Genomic DNA, 8,362 nt, shown 5'->3' with positions numbered 1-8,362 from the left:
TCCGTAAGCAGAGTATGGTACGATTTCTCAGCATTTAATGACACACTTTAATGGGTAAGTGAACTCATATTGGAAACATTGCAGACACAGTCATGAAGGATTTTTCTAGAGTGTTTTATTCATCCTCACCTGAATAAACACCTAGATAACGTGAAATTAATGGGTGTTACTGTCTCCAAATAACATTAAACCTATGCAAGCAGATTATTGGAATAGGACAAATGATTCCCCCACCTCCTGGAATTCCCTAGGCAAAAAAAACAGGTCATGGGTGCCAGTTCTGAGTGGGCAGAGACAGAACGTGTAAAATAACCCAGAGACTGGAAGCAACTCAGCAATGATAATACAGTGGTGCCCCGCAAGACGAACGCCTCGCAAGACGGAAAACCCGCTAGACGAAAGGGTTTTCCGTTTTCGAGTTGCCTCGCAAGACGAATTTCCCTATGGGCTTGCTTTGCAAGCCGAAAACGTCTTGCGACTTTGTTTCCTTTGTCTTATAACTGTTAAAACCAAGGGTGCTTTGCTTGAACAGCTGCAGTTGCGACTTGACTTCGAGGAGCAACTGTTAGCACGCGGTTTGGTAGCCTTTTTCAGACTTTGCTCATTTTTGAAGCTTTTCCAAAACTTTTCCAGAACTTCTTCAGCATCCATTTGGTAAGTAAAACTTTTAAAACTTTTTTGGGGGGTTTTGGATTTTGGGTTGGGGTGTTTGGGATTCAAGGACTTGGTGTTGGGGTTTTTTTGTTTTTTGTTTTTGCAAGAATCTGGGAGCTTGTCGGTTTTTTTTTTTTTTTTGAATTTTTATGATTTTTTGTGACCATTGGGCCATGTTGGTTTTTTTTAAAAAAAAAATTCTGAGTTTGAATTTCTGTGTGCTGGGTGGTTTAGGGAACAGCTGGGGAAGGGTTTGCAGGAAACTGGGAGCTTGTGGGTTTGTTTGTTTTTTGAATTTTTATGATTTTCTGTGACCATTGGGCCATGTTGTTGTTTTTTAAACAGTTCTAACTATAGCTTCTTGTCCCACATAGAGATTTCTCAGGAGACAGATGAGGTGATCAGGCGCTCCCATTTCTTTAAGATCTTGCCATAGTTTGCTGTGGTCGACACAGTCAAAGGCTTTTGCATAGTCAATGAAGCAGAAGTAGATGTCTTTCTGGAACTCTCTAGCTTTCTCCATAATCCAGCGCATTTGCAATCCTTAAGCTGCTGGCCCTTTTATAGTCCATAATGAAGCTCTCATGCCAAGCTGGCAACAGATGTAATAAATGCTGTAATTACATTCCCATCCTTTGATGTAATGAGGTTCCCATCCTGCACAGCCCCAATCACCCCACACTGCCGGAGGGAAAGGCGCAGGCCGTGGGAGGCTGTACCGCAGCCCCCATCCCACCCCCAAAGCCGTGGAAGAGGTGCTGACCGCGGGAGGCCCAGCAGGCTGCTCCGGGGGCCTGAGTCAGGCCACACCACCCAGGCGGCCCCAACCTGGCCCATAGCTGTCAACTTTTCCCTTTTATTGCGAGGAATCCTATTTGGAATAAGGGAATTTCTCTTAAAAAAAGGGAAAGGTTGACAGCTATGACCTGGCCCCGATGCCCGGAAGAAGGTGGGGGCTGCGGCAAGGCCTAAGCAGGCCCCACCATGGCCCCAATCCCCTGCCCATCCCCGGGGGGAAGCCATGAAGGTGAGCCTGGGCTGAAGAGCACCGGCCCTTTGCCTGGCCCTCACCCCACCCCCAACTGGGGCCCATTGTCCTGCTGAGATGGGGGCAGGGTGACAGTCACTCTGCAGCAAGGTGGGTGGCACCTGGCAGGTAAGCCCCCTGCTGTGTCGCAAACCCCGCCCACCTACTGGAGGGGGTGTGAGCAGAAATTACGTTCCCATCGTTTCACTTCCTCTTAAACAGCCACGTTCCTTATATTAAAGCTACAGCTACATTGCAAATCAGAAGCACCACATTCTGTTTTATTCCCTGGTGCCCTGCTCTGATTCATGGGCCCAGTTGGTCAGTCCAGATCCATATTATGATCCAGAAAATGCAAGTCTTTGCAATTCCATTTGCTAGCTCAGATGGCTTCAAAATGGAATGAGACAACAGCCCTCTTCCTTCTTTCGTTAAGCCACAGCATCAGGTGTCAGGCTGGGTCTTGGCAGACTTGGAGAGCCTGTGTAACAGCTGCCTCTCTGCTTCTTTTCCAGTTCCAACTCATGGTCTCCATTCAATTGGATTTCTGTGCATCTCACGGAGACTGGATCTTGTACCCCATCTTTTCTGATGATCAGGAGGTAGTTCTGTAATTAAATGTATATACCTTCCATCAAAGGGACGCGGGTGGCGCAGTGGGTTAAACCACAGAGCCTAGGACTTGCCAATCTGAAGGTCGGCGGTTCGATTCCCCGCGATGGGGTGAGCTCCTGTTGCTCGGTCCCTGCTCCTGCCAACCTTGCAGTTCGAAAGCACGTCAAAGTGCAAGTAGATAAATAGGTACCACTCCGGGGGGAAGGTAAACGGCGTTTCTGTGCACTGCTCTGGTTCGCCAAAAGTGGCTTAGTCCTGCTGGCCACATGACCCGGAAGCTGTATGCCAGCTCCCTCGGCCAGTAAAGCAAGAGGAGCATCGCAACCCCAGAGTCGGCCACGACTGGACCTAATGGTCAGGAGTCCCTTTACCTTTACCTTCCATCAAGGGTGGTGACCCTCCAGATGTTATTGGTCTACAACTCCCATCGTCCTCAACCATTGACCAGGATGCCTATGATGCAGGGAGTTGGCACCCAGGAACATAGGAAGACCTCATAGATCCCACAAGATCTAGTAAATGGTGAACATCTTAATGGAGTCCTGCAAACGAGACGTCCAGGAGTTTAGAGAGGAATAGGATGCAAAATGAGAAAGTGCAAAATTACCTAAAACAATTTTCAAAAATGCATTGGAATCCATATAGAACATTTCTTTTGGTTCAAAACTGAGATTGATCTAGCAAAAGAAAAAGAAAGACATTTCAGTTATATTGGACTCAACAACCTCTTTACGGGAAAGGATGGCATAATACTGATAGACCCCACTCTGTACCTAATGTGCTCATAGTGTTATTCTCCATTTGTTCATGTCTTATTCTTACTGAGACAAAACCAAGAGGATGGGGAAGCTAGTGCTTGCAAAGCGTGGAGCGTCCAGAAGGAACACAGCGTCCAGAAAGCGTAAAGCAAAAACAAATGAAACTGGTGGTCTGTATACAACACAGTCATATGGGCTGAGGTTTCTCATAAAGTAGAGGAATGCGCGGGAAAGGGAACTTGGTGGAGAGACGGGCAGGGCGTGGATTGTGCCAGGGAGGAGTGCTGAGAAAAGCCCACACAGCTCTTTGGGTGCCAGAGAGCCACTAAGCCCCATAGAAACCCCGGGGGTGAGCCCACTCTTTGCTGCTGGCTGCTGTATTCCTTTAGTGTGTGCAGCCAGGAATGGCTGTACAATTAGGCAGAGTGAGGCAGTTGCCTCAGGTAGCAGGTCTGGGGTGGGTAGAGATGTGTAGACCACACAAGCTGCACTCCACCTCCTCAGTTAGTCTGCTGCCTTATTAGCAACATTGAGATAAGAGCCAATGGCCAGGCCAGCCCAGCTTGTGTATGTGGAATTACATGTTTGGAGGGAGCATCTTGTCATTTGCCTGGGGGGCAGAAAGTAGTATCAAAGGCTCCTGTCTTCTCATCCAGACATTGGTCAGAAAAGTTTCCACAAGCAGCAAGGCATCTCGTCTCCACCTGCTTTTATCCTCCCAATTGCCCACCCCCTGAACAGTTGAGTGTCTCTGGCTGATGGATTCCACAGCATATGGAAACCCTTTTTCCTGGAGTGGCAATGGTATGTTGCCTACTGATGGCTAAAGCAGAAGTTTCTTTCTTCAAGCATCTGCTATTCAGGACTTGGTTACATTCTTCAAATCTCCAACGGGTGAAAGATTGATCGTACTTGAGATTTTCATCTTTACTGTCATGACACTGCTGGTTTTCATTCTGTGTAAGTACACAATTGGCATATGGTGATACTTCTGTCGTGGGCTTTGCTTCAATGCCAATAGCATTTCCAAAAAGAGATGGCAGGATCCACCTTCCATTTACTCCTTTCATCTCTCTTTGATTTTAGGGGGGGGGGGAGTTACAGCTGTCACCCAGTGAGAGCAATGGCTCTGTTTTGTTGAGAGCCAGTGTGGTGTAGTGGTTAAGAGAGGTGGACTCGTAATCTGGTGAACCGGGTTCGCGTCTCCGCTCCTCCACATGCAGCTGCTGGGTGACCTTGGGTCAGTCACACTTCTCTGAAGTCTCTCAGCCCCACTCACCTCACAGAGTGTTTGTTGTGGGGGAGGAAGGGAAAGGAGAATGTGAGCCGCTTTGAGACTCCTGAAGGGGAGTGAAAGGCGGGATATCAAATCCAAACTCTTCTTCTTCAAACTCTTCTTTGTTCTGCCTGAATAAGTGAGTCCCAGCACTTGGAACAGAAGCACAGCCTAACACAAGTCCCTGGGACATCCGGGACAACTCCCTTTCCCAGCTTGCAATTCTCTCCTCCTTTCCCAACTAAATCTCATTTGCTGTGGGAGAGCCCCCATTTCTGGTCCTCGGCACCCTGCCTTCTGCTAGGGCTCCAGTCTCTTCAAGGAAAGTGTTTGGGGAAAACAGGCTGCAAAGGATAAGGCCATGGCTAATGTGGCTGGATCCAGAGCCTACCTAAATATCGAGATATATGCAGGGCTTTTTTCAGCCGGAATTCATCAGGTCTCAGTTCCGGCCCCTCTCAGGTGGGTGATGTTTCCATTCTAAGAGAACAAGGGAGGCATTAATGGCGAGTTTGAGTGCCTCTTTTCCCAGAAAAATAGCACTGGATAGATGAACACATGGCCTATTTGCCTAGTGAATTCACTTTTAAAGTAAGCAAAGCTCAGGGAGAGGGAGTCAAGTGATCCAAGAATTTGCATATTTAAGCATATGGCAGAGCACGAGGCAACCTGGCAAATGCAAGTCTGTAGGACAAAGAGGACAGGTGTATCTAGACACCAAAAATCTAAAGCTCTCTAAGGAAGGCCAACTATCTGGTGAAGAAATAGCAGGCTATATGGAACCAGGACTTCAGACGACCAGGGCAGCCACAATCAAGGCATGGGAACCCTCAATCTAAGGGCTGAGAGCAGAAAATATTAATAGAAGTCGTTTTCATGTTTTGGCTGATTTTATATTTTATTTGCCCTTCTCCCTAAGGACCCAGGGCATGTTATAAGTTGGCAATTTAAATTATATATTAATAGCAGTTTGAAACCAAGTATCCCCTTCCCCAGTTTATCAGATTAGTGTGCCAGAACACAATTTCTTCATTTCTTTTCTACCTCCCTCCTTCTTAGATCGGAAGGAACTGAAAAAGAGAGAGGAGCTTCAAGTGGCGATGGATATGATACGAACTGTTGTTGTTGGGACTGATCCAATCTACGAAGACAAAGATGGTAAGCATTTTATATGCACATCCACACTTTTGCTGTAACATGTTTAAATTAAACAGAGTTCAATTCCTGTAGTTAAATTTGGGGTTCATATTGCTTGAGCAATACATATATTCAATGAAACTCAGCACCCAACAGAGTTCATCACTTTTTCATTGCTCAGCAGAAAGAAAAGCAGACGGTTGTGATTCTCACATCTCCCCACTAGAAATGCTGTCCTCCCCCATCACACTGTAACTCACGTCCCCCCCCCCCACTTCTCCCTGCATGCCATCACCAAAGCTGCTCTCCGGGGGGGGGGGGGACGGACTTTGGAACAGATTGGAGGGAAGGGGATGGAAGATTGCATTGCACAAGGGAAAATCCTTGCACTGAAATTATATCCCACATCACTAAAAGAGTTTCAGTGCCTCTATTTTCTTAGATCTCACAAAGCATAATTGAAAACTGCAAAGTATTCTTTGTATATTTGGCTTTCCTGTGGAATTCAAGGCAGAATTGCTTTGTGACACTGTGATTTCCAGCAGAAAAGGAGGACATAGGAGGGGAACATCAGAGATACTTCATGAGCCACTTTTAATATGAGAACAGGATAGTGGACTGCATGGGTCTTTGGTCTGATCCAGCTGCAGGGGTCTTCAGAGGTTTTTCGTTGGTGATCTCAGCCACAGAGAATCAAGTCTGCCCTTATATTCATACGAAATCCATCCTGGAGCTCAGCTTGTTATTGCAGATTGTTATTTCAGATACTCCTGCCTTAAACGGTTTCAAATCTTTTAGACTTAGAAATACTTGCTGCAGCTCAAAACATATTGGAGGAAATGCAGTATTTTGCCAACTTAAATGATCAACTGCAAAAAGAAATTGGTAAGCTACCCTACGATGCTGAAAAATTGTAGTGCAGTGGGAACCCGCCCTGATTCTGCACCAGCTGAAAGCCCCTCCTCTAGCTGAAAACTCTTAGAGCCAGAGCAGATTGCTGCCCTCCTATGCATCCACCACCCGAGGGAAACATTAGATATATTCAGATCAGCTCTCCTGAACTGTCAAAATGCTTTGAAAAGAAGACACAGAAAGCTGCTCTCACTTCTACCATCTCTTTCGGGCCAGACTGTAGCAGGCCCTGCGCTACCCGGGAAAGCTCTGCTGGATGGCAGAATGGAGGAAGCAAAGCAAGTCTTCTTTGCAGCCTTCACTGCCACTTGGTGGGCTCGATGATGAGCCCTCACCAGGAGTCGATTGCATTCCACCAGATTTTTCCTCCACTAGCGTAAAAGCCATCTCCCAGCATCTTTCTTTGCCCTAACCTCTGCAGTATACCAGGGGGCCAAACAGGCTGCATGAAGCAGGAATGGGCGCTCAGGGCCAATCATGTCAATGGCCCAAGCCAAGGCAGAGGGCCCTCTGGGTAGTTGCACCTGCCCTGCGGCACTCCCTCCCACCAGATGTCAAGGGGAAAAACAACTATCTGACTTTCAGAAGACATTTGAAGGCAGCCTTGTTCAGGGTAGTTTTTAATGGTTGGTGTCCAGTTCTGTTTTAATTTGTTGGAAGTTGCCCAGAGTGGCTGGGGGAAACCCAGTCTGATGGGCAACATATAAATAAAGTATTATTATTATGTTGTTGTTGTTGTTGTTGTTGTTGTTGTTGTTGTTGTTGTTGTTGTTGTTGTTCCAGAGCTTGGCCAAAGTTCAGCAGGAGCACCAAAATCCCCCAGAGCCATTTGGGAAGCCCACTGGATCCATCCTGTCAGCTCAAGCAGGGAGACTGCTGGGCAGCAAACTGGGTGGTAAACCAGCAGACTCCCTCATCTGTCCCAGTTGCCCAATGCCAGGAACACACACTCTAGATTCCCACCCCCACCCCCAGCAGAGAGCCTGGAGAGAGAAAGAGAATTTTGATAAGCCACAGCTACTTCCCCTCCCCAACCTTCAAGTCTGCCCTGATGCTGCCCTGAGTATCCAGGTGGAAACAAATAGGTGAGGCCCCAGGGGTTCAGATAAGGCCTGTGGGGGGACCTACATCTTTGGTCTATTCCCTCGAATAAAAGCTTCTTGACTGCGTTCCTTTTCCAGCTCTCCCCACCCAGGTATTTACTGCAGCACCAGCATGGGTTGGAGCATTAATGTTGTTCTTGTTTTAATCTTTCTCAGCTTCCTAGATGAATATATGTTATCATGTGGCCACAGGAATGGACTTAACAAAAATAACTGAAATATGCACAGACAAACCCTAACCCTCTGGCATGAGAGTATCATGGAGATTACTCTAGAGGAGCTTGCAGGGTATATCCCTCTCCCAGCACCTTAGCCCTGGTAGAGGAGCTACTGGGCTGCTACAGGGCACAGACATGGGTGAGACTCCGTCATCATGCCATCAAGTATCCCACAAGCAGACTGATTCCAGTGTCTTTGGAGCCAACCAACAAACATGGCGGCGGAAATTGGAGTATTTGCCACACAGGTCACTGTCCTGCTAGGTGGTTCCAAGACCAACTCTTCTGTGGCACAGTCAAATTCAAATTTATTTATTTATGGCTATTAGCCCATAAAATATGTACAAACATAAAAGCACAGAAGCATAAAAAACCAATACATCTAACAACAGAAGGGGAACACCACGATGCAAGGGTGGGTCATTGAGCAGTGACAAATAACAGCTTGGGGCCCGGAAAGATCCAAGGGACGGTTCACAGAAAAAGCACAGTCATTTACAGCATTTGGGAATTTTAACTCTGTGATATGACTGGAAGACATGTGTATACAGTCTCGGTGAGGGCAGGTGAAGTTACCCTTCCCTACAATATTTCCTCTTTGGGATGCTTCCTTGATTCCATCATCATCATAATTGTGATCAGGGGGACAATACCACATCCAC

General features: G+C 47.0%; 1 long non-coding RNA gene across 4 annotated transcripts in view; it reads left to right on the top strand.

Moving 5' to 3' along the window:
- The window catches only part of LOC309341299, a 204,061-nt gene extending 197,706 nt beyond the window's left edge, over positions 1-6,355 (top strand). For 2 of the 4 annotated variants that reach the window (XR_014156177.1, XR_014156178.1), the window contains exons 2-6: positions 2,197-2,283; positions 3,123-3,224; positions 3,904-4,014; positions 5,390-5,488; positions 6,266-6,355. This is a non-coding gene — a long non-coding RNA (uncharacterized lncRNA). Of the gene's footprint in view, positions 1-5; positions 55-1,246; positions 1,271-2,196; positions 2,284-3,122; positions 3,225-3,903; positions 4,015-5,389; positions 5,489-6,265 lie in introns of those variants that run through there. The other 2 variants (XR_014156179.1, XR_014156180.1) reach the window with 2 other exon arrangements.
- The last annotated feature ends 2,007 nt before the right edge of the window (positions 6,356-8,362 follow it).

Source organism: Podarcis erhardii (assembly GCF_964252035.2).
Source record: "Podarcis erhardii genome assembly, chromosome: 4".
Taxonomy (NCBI): domain Eukaryota; kingdom Metazoa; phylum Chordata; class Lepidosauria; order Squamata; family Lacertidae; genus Podarcis; species Podarcis erhardii.
Note: the sequence above shows the minus strand (reverse complement) of the source record. Positions and strands in the feature narration are given on the sequence as shown.